We start from the raw sequence: 12,268 nt of genomic DNA, 5'->3' as shown, positions 1-12,268 counted from the left end.
TTGTTTCTGGTCTGCAGGATTTTACAGACAATCAGGAGTGAAATCCGGAAGAGGTAATATTGGTTTATTATCTGAAGCATGGTTACAGAGACAAGCAGGAATGAATTCTCAAAACATAATAATTGTTTATAGTCTTCAGTATGTTACAGAGACAAGCGGGAGTGACACCTGGAAGAGAAATTAATACTTTATGATCTGCAGAATGTTACAGGGACAAGCAGGAGTGAAATCTGGACGAGGTAATAGTTGTTTATAATCTGGAGAATATTACAGAGTCACTGTGGAATGAAATATGGAAGAGGTAATAGCTGTTTAGGGTCTGCACAATTTTACAGGGACAAGCAGGAGTGAAATCTGGGTGACAAAGTAGTTGGTTAGGGTTTCAAAGATTTTACAGGGACACGCAGGATTGAAATCTGGAAGAGGTATTAGTTATTTATAATCTGTAGAATGTTACAGAGACAAGCAGGAATGAAATCTAGCAGTGTCCGTCGATGTATATGGTCTGTAGGATGTTACACAAACAAGCAGGAGTGGAATCTGGAAGAGGTTGCATTTGTTTTTAGTCTGCCGAATGTTATAGACACAAGCAGGAATGAAATCTAGGAGAGGTAATAGTCGTTTATAATCTGCAGGATATTACAGATAGAAGCAGGAATGTAATCTGGAAGAGGTAATAGTTTTTTATGGTCTCCAGGATGCTGCAGAATCAGGCAGGAGTGAAAAATAAAAGAGGTAATACTTTTTTATGGTCTGGAGAATGTTACAGAGACAAGCAGGAATGAAATCTAGAAGACACAATCTACAGATATTACAGGGACAAACTGGAGTGAAATCTGGAAGAGGTAATAGTTGTTTATGGCCTGCAGGATGTTGCAGATGCAAGCAGGAGTGAAAAATAGAAGAGGTAATAATTGTTTATATTACAGAGTCAAACAGGAGTGAAATATGGAAGAGGTAATAGTTGTTTCTGGTCTGCAGGATTTTACAGGGACAAGCAGGAATGGAATCTGAATGCGGTAATAGCTGTTTATAATCTGCTGGAAGTTACAGAAACATTCGGAGTGAAATCTGTTCGAGGTGATTGTTGTTTATGATCAGCATGATGTTACAGAAACAAGCAGGAGTGAAATTTGGAAGAGGTAATAGCTGTTTGTAATCTGCTGGAAGTTACAGAAACAATTTGGACTGAAATCTGTCAGAGGTAATTTTTATGATCAGTATGATGTTACAGAAACAAGCAGGAGTGACATCTGGGTGACACTATAGTTGGTTAGGGTTTCAAAGATTTTACAGGGACACGCAGGATTGAAATCTGGAAGAGGTATTAGTTATTTATAATCTGTAGAATGTTACAGAGACAAGCAGGAATGAAATCTAGCAGTGTCCGTCGATGTATATGGTCTGTAGGATGTTACACAAACAAGCAGGAGTGGAATCTGGAAGAGGTTGCATTTGTTTTTAGTCTGCCGAATGTTATAGACACAAGCAGGAATGAAATCTAGGAGAGGTAATAGTCGTTTATAATCTGCAGGATATTACAGATAGAAGCAGGAATGTAATCTGGAAGAGGTAATAGTTTTTTATGGTCTCCAGGATGCTGCAGAATCAGGCAGGAGTGAAAAATAAAAGAGGTAATACTTTTTTATGGTCTGGAGAATGTTACAGAGACAAGCAGGAATGAAATCTAGAAGACACAATCTACAGATATTACAGGGACAAACTGGAGTGAAATCTGGAAGAGGTAATAGTTGTTTGTGGTCTGCAGAATGTTACAGAGACAAGCAGGAATGAAACCTGTAAGAGGTTCAAGTTGTTTATAATCTCCCAGTTGTTACAGCGACAAGCAGGAGTGACATGTAGTAGAGGTAATAGTTGTTTATGATCTGCAGGATGGCACAGAGACAAGCAAGAGTGAAATCTGGAAGATGTAATACTTGTTTATAATCTTAACGATGTTACAGAAACAAGCAGGAGTGAAATCTGGAAGAGGTAATACTTGTTTATTGTCTGCAGGATGATCCAGTGTCAAACAGGAGTGAAATATCGCAAAGGTAATAGTTGTTTATAATCTGGGGTATGTTATAGAGAATGTCTGCAGGATTTACAGAGACATTCAGGAATGAAATCTGGAAGAGGTAATAGTTGTTTATGGTCTAGAGAATGTTACAGTGAAAAGCAGGAATGAAATCTGGAAAAGATAATAGTTGCTTATGGTGTGCAGGATGTTACAGAGACAAGTAGGAGTGAAATCTGGGTGATGATATAGTTCGTTAGGGTTTCAATAATCAGGAGTGAAATCTGGAAGATGTAATAGTTGTTTACGGTGTGCAGGATGTTGCAATGTCAAACAGGAGTGAAATATGGAATAGGTAATAGGTGTCTATAGCCTACCGGATTTTACAGAGGCTGTCAGGAGTGAAATCTGGAAGAGGTAATAGTTGCTTATTGTCTGTAGGGTGTTATGGAGACAAGTCAGAGTGAAATCTGGTTGAGTTAATAGTTGTTTATGGTCTGCAGGAAGTTACAGAAACAATCCAGAATGACGTCTGTTAGAGGGAATTTTTGATTATGATCAGTATGGTGTTACAGAAACAAGCAGGAGTGAAATCTGGGTGACCTTGAGAGACAAGCCGGAATGAAATCTGTTAGAGATAATAGTTGTTCATGGACTGTAGGATATTACAGGGTCAAGCAGGAATGAAATCTGGAAGAGGCAATAGTTGTTTGTGGTCTGCAGGATGTTACAAAGACAAACAGGAGTGAAATCTGGAAGAGATAATCGTTTTTTATAATCTGCAGAATGCTACAGAGCCAAACAGGAGTGTCATATAGAAGAGGTATTAGTTGTTTCTGGTCTGAAGACTTTTACAGGGACAAGCAGGAATGAAATCTGGATGAGGTAATAGCTGTTTATGGTCTGCAGGATTTAACAGAGACAATCCGGAGTGAAATCTGAAAGAGGTGATATTTGTTTATAGTCTGCAGGATGATACAGAAATACGCAGTAGCAAAATCTGGAAGTGGTAATAGTGGTTTATGATCTCCTGCATGGTACAGGGACAAGCAGGAATGAAATCTGGAAGAGGTAATGGTTGTTTATAATCTGCAGGATGTTGAAGAATCAAGCAAGTGTGAAAAATGGAAATGGTAAAAATTTTTATGGTCTGGAGAATGTTACAGAGGCAAACAGGAATGATATCTAGAAAAGGTAATACTTGTTTATAGTCTGCAGAATATTCCAGGGACAAGCAGGAGTGAAATCTGGAAGAGGTAATATTTGTTTATGGTCTGCAGTATGTTACGGAGACAAGCAGGGATGAAATCTAGAGGAGGTCATGGATGTGTATGGTCTTCAGGATGTTACACAAACAACCAGGAGTGAAACGGCGAAGAGATAATATTTGTTTATAATCTGCCGGATGTTACAGAGACAAGCAGGAGTGAAATCTGGACAAGGTAATAGTTGTTTATAATCTGCAGGATGTTGCAGTAGTAAGCAGGAATGAAATCTAGAAGAGGTAATAGTTGTTTATGGTCTGCAGGATGTTGCAGATTCAAGCAGTAGTGAAAAATGGAAGAGGTAATGGTTTATAATCTGGGGAATATTATAGAGTCAAGCAGGAATGAAATCTTGAAGAGCTAATAGTTGTTTATAATCTGCAGGATGTTACAGACACAAGTAAGAGTGAAATCTGGAAGAAGTAATAATTGTTTATGGTCTGTAGAATGTTATAGACACAAGCAGGAATGAAATCTGGAAGAGGTAATAGTTGTTTATCATCTGCAGGATGTTGCAGAATCAAGCAGGAGTGAAAAATGGAAGTGGTAATACTTGTTAATCGTCTGGAGAATGTTACAGAGACAAGCAGGATTAAAATCTGGAAGAGGTAATGGTTGTTTATAATCTGCTGTATTAGATTACTTATAGTGTGGAAACAGGCGCTTCAGCCCAACAAGTCCACACCGACCCTCCGAAGAGCAACCCACCCAGACCCATTCCCCACATTTTACCCCTTCACCTAACACTGCAGGCAACTTAGCAAGGCCAATCAACCTAACCTGCACATCTTTGTGATGTGGGAGGAAACCAGAGCACCCGAAGGAAACGCACTCAGACACGGGGAGAATGTGCACACTCCACACAGTCAGTCGCCCGAGGCGGGAATTGAACCCAGGTCTGTCACACTGTGAGGCAGCAGTGCTAACCACCGTGCCACCATGCCGCCCACAGAGACAAGCATGAGTGTAATCTGGAAGAGGTAATTCGTGGTTATGGTCTTCAGGATGTTACAGAGTCAAGCAGGAGTAAAATCTGGAAGTGGTAATAGTTGTGTATAATCTGCAGCAATTTACAGAGACAAGCTAGCATGAAATCTGAAGAGCTCATAGTTGTTTATGGCCTGCAGGATGTTACAAAGACAAGCAGGGTGAAATCTGGAAGAGGTAATAGATGTTTATAATTTTTAGGAAATTACAGAGACAAGCAGGAGTGAAATCTAGAAGCGATAATAATTTTTTATGGTCTGCAGAATGTTACAGAGACAAGCTGGAATGAAATCTGGAAGCGGTAATAGTTGTTTATGGTTTGCAAGAAGTTACAGGGACAAGCAGGAGTGACATGTGGAAGAGCTAATAGTTGTTTATGATCTGCAGGATGGCAGAGACACAAGCAGGAATGAAATTTGCATGAGGCAATAGTTGTTTATAATATGAACAATGTTACAGAGTCAAACAGGAGTGAAGTAAGGGAGAGGTATTAGTTGTTTCTGGTCTGCAGAATTTTACAGGGACAAGCAGGAATGGAATCTAGATGAGGTAATAGCTGTTTATAATCTGCCGGAAGTTACAGAAACAATTTGGAGTTAAATCTGTTTGAGGTAATTGTTGTTTATGATCAGCATGATGTTACAGAAACAAGCAGGAGTGAAATCTAGAAGGGGTAATAGCTGTTTATTGTGGGATATGGTAAATTAATGTTACTTCTGCAATTCTCAATTATAATTTCTGATACAAGGTGAATGAACTCACATCGTGTGGAGGAAATGCATAATTGTTTTTTTGTATTAGCTAAAAATGTATGCAAGATATAAATGGGACTGTAAGACAATGGTAGAAATACAGGCTTAGTGGTAAGATGCTGTGTAGACAGACAGTTAAACTCAATATGCCTGTATAAACAGTAGGTATGAACATCTGTTTCCCACTTTTACAGAAACACAGGAACAAACCCCAATTAAAAGAGTCTTAATGATAAGATGCTGAGAGGGGCGGCACAGATGGAGGGAGTAGATAATGATAAGGCAAGGATGTGCCCACAGCAGGATGAGGTCAAACGGCCTTGAGAACAGGAATGAGCATGTTTTTCACAGACAAGACCGGATAAGACACGAGATAAACAGGAGTAATGGGTACCGGTCTTAGGGAAGTGGAGGGTGTAAACAGGGGGGGAAACAATGAAATAAGGAAAAAATATGTAGGAACCAAATTATATAAATATCGAGTATTTGTTGAATTTGGTGTGTTTTGTCTCTGCCTTGTGGACATCACACCCACTTGCAAGTGTGAAATAAAGAGCTCTACTGATTCAGATCTTGTCTCGGACTGAAATTACTGCAGTGAGTGAGCTTTGTTTCTCACAATTGGCGCCCAACGTGGGGCAGTCCGGGATGTTCTTCCATCGCCGGGGGGAGTTTCTGGCCCTGGACACTGGGAAGACGCGTCCCGTTCCCCATTGAGGAGCGGTCTCGTGTCGCGGTTTAGTCCGCTCTCTTGGGCGACTGGTACAAATCCCACAAGAGAGACATCTGAATCTGACAGTGATATGCGGTCGATAGAACATACGGCAGAAAGGGACCAGGCAACTCTCTGCACAGACCAGGGTAAGAAAATTGACTTTTTTTTTAAAAGATATTTTTATTAGAAATTTAACATTTTAACAAATTTACAAAATTAAACAAAACTCTCAAGTACAAACATTGATATATAAATAAATCTTAAATATACAATAATCAAAATTTAACAAGAGAAAAATACCAAGAGAGAAAAATCAAAACTCAATTAACTACTAATCTAACCTACAATTAGCCAGAGTGTATAATTGAGTCACTTACATCTTTCAAATAAGAGAAAATGAGAGAAAAAAAAAGTGGGGGAGAAAAAAAAACCCAACAGTTAACATAGAAGTTGGATATTGAAATACTTGCTCGGAATGTGTTAACATCATATATAACAAAACCCGTATTCGTGCAGGATTCCTCTCCCAAGGGGCCCCGGACCAGCCATGTTTGCAGTCTCAATTAAATAAAAGCCCTTGTTAGGATAGCCAAAATATCTATGTAAAAGGGCTGCCATATTTTATAAAATAATGCGGTCTTTCGGTGCACCATATTTGTAAGGAAGTCAAGGGGAATACATTCCATGATTAATCTGGGCCAATTTGAAAGTCCAGGGGAACCTTCAGCCACCCAGTTCACCAAAATATTTTTCCTTATATGGAAAGAAAGAACAGAAAATAATCTCTTCCTATTTGACATTCCAGGTGCACCACTTAACCAACTGATCAACCATAATCATCCGAGTAAATCCGAGACCCCTCGGGAGGGGAAACCCTCTCTAAAACATCCCGAGCATAGAGCATATAGAATTTACAAAAATAAAGGTTCTCTAATACACTCATAACAGTATAATAAAAAGAAAACTATTTCTAAATAATTAAAAAAAACATATTTGAATGGAGATTATCCCCCTTGTTCCCAGGGGGTATCACTTCTTTTCCAACGGTCCATCATATCCTCTCCAAACCAGTGCCCCACCATTGACCCAGGCGCTCCTTAACAGGATGAGGAGAATTCAGATATGATACAGAGCTAGAGTTAACAGTGAGCACCCTACCCCCACCCCACCCCCCACCCACACCTGAGTATATTTGGTAGTATTAATACCATGTATAAACATATATAACTATAAAATTACAACTTCAACAAATTATAATTAAATATAATAATATAAAATAGCAAGGGAAAATAACCCCGCTCCTAGAGACAAAAGTAAAATAGAATAAGGTAACCACCTCTCCCCACCAACATTAACTAAACCCCCCGGCTTATATATATACATATATACACATACATACATACACACACATATATGTACATACACACATACATCCGTATAATAATAAAATAAAAGAACCCTAAGGGGGGGGGAGAAAATCGTTAAATGGAGAGCAAATAAATAATTCCCTCTCCCCCCCAAGATAATAATAAACAGTAAGATAAGAAAAAGAAAAAGGGGGGAGGGGATATAAATCAGAGTGGGGAAAAGGCAAGCCAACATACATTGTCTCTTACGATTTATTTAAGAGAGTCCAAAAATTCCTTAGCCTTTTCCGGAGATCTGAAATTATACCCGGATCCTTCGTGGTTAAAACATAGCGTCACTGGGTAGCGTAAGGTGTATTGAATATTTAAGTCCCTTAAACACTTCTTCACCTCATCGAATGCCTTCCTCCTTCGAGCCAGAGCCGGGGAGAAGTCCTGAAATAACATGATCTTAGATCCTTTATAGATCATGGCTTGGGGATCTTTTCCAAGATTTCTAGAGGCATCTAGGAGTATCTGCCTCTCCCTATAGCTCTGCAGCTGGAACAGGACTGGGCGTGGGCGGTGGTTCAAGCCAGGCCTGCATATTGCGACCCGGTAGGCCCATTCTACCCACACCGGGCCTGATCCAGCCTCCAGATCCAAAAGTTGTGGCAACCATTGCTCCAGGAATGCTGTGAGCTGGCCTTTCTCTTCCCGTTCGGGAAGGCCCAGCAAACGAACATTTTTTCGGCGACCGCAATTATCGAGGTCGTCGATGTAATTCTCTAAGGTCCGGACTCGCTGCTCGAGAGTCCGGACCTGATCTGCGGCTGATTGAGCTGCAGTCTCGGAGGTCGCGGCCTTTAACTCCGCACATCCAACTCGGCGCTCGAGTTCCTGGATGTCTCGGCCGTGCTTCTGCAGCTCGGCCGAGAGTGATTCCCAGCGATGTCGGGACTCCTCGATAAATGCGTCGATTTTTGCGTCCAGCTTGGTGATCATCTCTACAAGGCTTGTTACCGTCGGTAAGTCCCCCGGGGCGGCTGTGGATGCCTCAGCTGCAGCTGGAGAGGGAGAGGGTGGGGGAGGGGTTCCTGCTTGCTGAGAGCTGTGGGCTCTGCTCCCTTTAGTCATTTTTCCTAAGAGATTAGATTATTTAAATTTAATACCAACACTACCAAACAACTAATTATATTCAATAAAAGCTATTTTAGATGATTTGGTGAGTGTGGTGGGGGTGGGCGATCCACTTTGCCCAAGTCTTGGGAGGAGCACTGTAGACTCAGACTTGCTGGGTCGCCGCCATCTTGAATCCCCGAAAATTGACTTTTAAGTATTGCCTTGGTGGCCGGGATTGAGTTTTAGTAGTTAATAAGGGACTAACGAAGGAACTCAATATGGATTGTGCCGTGGGGAAGGAAAAAGCCTCTGGGGAAACAGACGAAAAACAAAGCAATGGAAATGGAGGCGGGGTCTCTTACAACATACCTCCAGAAAGTCCGTTGGACAGGATGTTGTGGAATTGGAAAAATCATTTTCGTACAAGGGAAGAAAATGATTAAATATTGTTGCTTTGTATGGACTAAGGAATCCATTCTTCGTCCCGCCGCCTTCTGGCCAAAGTACAGGCCGGAAGAAGACTGGGTTTGTAAATATCTGAATTTATATGTCAATGTGTGTGAGAGAGAGAGAGAGAATGAAAAGAGCTGTACAGCTGATAGAAAGTTTAACCCTTTGTGATTTGGTTTGAATGCACATTTGTTTGTTGGTGATTGAATGTTTGAGTTTTATTCCCTGGAGCTTGAGTTCCAGGACTGTTTTGAATCTGATTTTTTTATGGAAACTTAACATGATTTCTTTTAAGGTTAAGGATTCTATAGAGATTATGGAAATAAATGATAACTCCTGTTCTTTTTACAGGTCATGACTGCCTTACTATCAGTTTCTAACTAATCTCTTTTATCTTTACATAAAAGCGAGGACAGTTGAAGTTTCAGTTCAACATTAGATAGTAGTAAAAACGAAAACTCCTATGGTTAATATCTGTGACCTTGGTTCGGCCATTGTTCATGCATTAGACGTTTTTTTTTAAACTTGAATAGACAAATTCTTTTAAGGCAGCTCTGATTATTTCACGACCTATAGTACTGTAATTGAGCAATGATTGGTCAGGACTACTTAAGAAAACTAATTTTGAATTTAAATTAGGGGACTAAAACTGGGTGATTACAGTGGATTTCAAAATTGGGAACTGTATGCGTTTTACATTTTAAATATTAAATACTGGATAAATGAACATAAATATATAAATATATTTGCAAGTTAGGAACAGGCTTTAAAGTTAGTCAAGCATGAATTGATGAATTGGTGTTTGAAGTTATGGGGAGCTAGAAATATTACAATATTTCTTAAAAGAAGAAAAAGGGGAAGAACGTAAAGAGTTATCCCCTTCGGGAGGTACCAATAGGGGACAAAGAGATTGGGTGTGTGAGTGCGCCCCCCCCCCCCCCCCCCCCCCCCACCAGTGGGGGTGTCAGAACATTTAAAAAGGAAATGATGGTCCTGGTTGAGGATCCGGTCGGGTTGTCTGAACAAATTGATCAATTTTTGGGGCCCAGTCTGTGTACATGGACTGAGTTAATGTCTATTTTGAATCTACTATTTACTGGGGAGGAAAGGGGACTTATATGGGGATGCTGGACAGGGAGAGATGAAGTTTCCCCTCAGAGATCCCCCAGTGGGAAAATCAAAACCCGGAGCATAGAGAAGAAATGAGGGAATTGAAAGACCTGATTCTAAAAGGAATAAGAGAGGCAGTTTGGAAGTCGCAGAATCTGACTAAAGCCTTTGAAGTTAGACAGGAGAAAGATGAGACTCCTTCAACTTTCTTGCAAAGATTAAGAGACTCAATGCGGAAATATTCTGGAATGAACCCTGAGGACCCAGTGGCACAGGGTCTTTTGAAAGTACATTTTGTGACAAAGGCATGGCCAGACATACAGAGAAAGATACAAAGATAGAAGGGTGGAGCATAAAACCATTAGATGAATTGTTAAGAGAGGCACAGAAAGTGTTTATAAAGAGACAGGATGAGAGACAGAAACAGAAGGCAAAAATGATGGTAGCTACGGTTGATCAGGTAGTTAAGAAAAGAATGGAACCAATAGTGAGCAACCGGAGCGGCGGGTGGCAGCATGTAGGGCAGAGAGGGAGAGGGAGAGGACAAGGGGGAGCATTTGATAGAGGGTTCGAGCGACAGGAGCAGAGATGGGGGTCTCCACAGGCAGGATGCTATTATTGTGGAAAGATAGGGCATTTTCAGTGGGAGTGTACTGATCTACAAAGGGAAGCAAGGGCAATTCTGCTTATGAATTTTGATGAAGAATAGGGGTGTCAGGGGTTCCTGCCCTCGGGGACCCACCAGGAACCCTTGATAAACTTGAAGATGGGACCCTGTAGGGAAGAGGTAGTCTTCCTAGTAGATCCGGGTGCAGCATGGTCATCGCTGAATTTTAAACCAAAGAAAGTAGACATATCGACACGGTCAATTATTGTTTCTGGGGTGAAAGGGGAGGGATTTACTGTCCCAGTTTTTGAACCTATGATGATAGAAGGCCCTAAGGATAGAGTCACAGGGGAACTGTTGTATATCTCTGATATAGGAAGTAACTTACCAGGGAGAAACTTAATTATCCTCTTAGGATTGGAGATTGGAATTCAGAAAGAAGAATTAGTTGTGCAAATGGCAATGTTGACAGAGGATATGGAGAGAGAGAGAGATAGACCCTATTATATGGGCTAGGGAAGGGAATCGTGGTGAACTACAGATCCCTCCCCTTGAAGTAAATTTTAAAAGGAAAGGGGACATTGTCTGTGAGTGACAATATCCCATTTCCATAGAGGGTAAACGAGGACTGCAGCCAGTAATTGAGGGACTGATTATAGACTGAGTAAGATCCCTCATGACCACAAATGGTTTAGTGTGATAGATTTAAAGGATGCCTTTTGGGCTTGTCCCTTGGTGGAGGAAAGATTTGGGACTATCCCCCTATGAAATCTTATTTGAATTACCTTATCTGGGAACGCATGGAGTATTGTCAATTCCCGAAACTAAAGATTTGTTCTTAAAGAAGTATATACTGGGCTTGTCCTCCTCTATGTCTTTCCTCAGGAAACAGGGTTTATTGGCACAGACTCCACCCCTAGAATTCACCGTTCATCCCATCTGGCCAGGAGATTGGGTCTTAGTAAAACCATGGACAGAGACTAAATTGCAGCCGGACTGGGAAGGGCCGTACCAGACTCTTTTGACCAAGACGGCAATAAGGACGGCGGAGAAAGGCTGGACTCACAACACTCGGATCAAAGGGCCAGTGGAATCTCCAGTTGAGGAAGAAGTCTGGACAGCCGAATCAACGCAAGACCCGCTGAAACTCAGGCTAAAGAGACTTTGAGTAACTGATTATACAGTGGCGACGCGAGCGCGGGATTATTTCTGTAGGATTGTATATTAAGTCTTTTTGTGCTTCAGCATGATGTTTAAAGTACTGGGAATGCTTAGAGTTATGATGTTAGCCCTCTTAGTATTGGGATTTTGTCAAATATCATTTTCATATATATTATTAATGGTTCCTGAGTCTGATAATCCACAAGTAATAGACGCTGATGCATGCAGCTTAGTAAATTATAGGGATGGAGATAATCAAAGACAGTACCGCAGCTCAGAGATACATCTTAAGTCCTATGGGGATGGCCTTGAGGATGGTACTTGGTATAATGGTCTCGTCACAGTACACCGAACCCCCTTCCAACCAGCTCGCGATTGTCGCGATAAAAAGTGTATCCCAATATACCTGACGAGAAAGAAAACCACATGGCATGAAGCAATTTGTGGGCGGGGGGGGGGGGGTGGTGGAGCACCTATGAGATACAATTAAGTGAAACATTTGGGATAGAAATGAAAGCAAATGGGAAGGATTTCTCAGGCTGGTGTTTTTGAATTAGTGTAGGACAGGGAAAATGGGCGGAATTACTGGATAATGAGATACAACCTTTCACCCCTCCCACTGATCCTAAAGTAGCAAAGATTATAGAAGTAAAGGACTTGAAACAGACTATCGAAATAGAAACTGGGTACATGGATGCAAATGCCTGGGTTGAATGGATAAAGTATACTGTAAAAA

This window comes from Hemiscyllium ocellatum, chromosome 42, assembly GCF_020745735.1.
Source record: "Hemiscyllium ocellatum isolate sHemOce1 chromosome 42, sHemOce1.pat.X.cur, whole genome shotgun sequence".
Lineage (NCBI taxonomy): Eukaryota > Metazoa > Chordata > Chondrichthyes > Orectolobiformes > Hemiscylliidae > Hemiscyllium > Hemiscyllium ocellatum.
Note: the sequence above shows the minus strand (reverse complement) of the source record.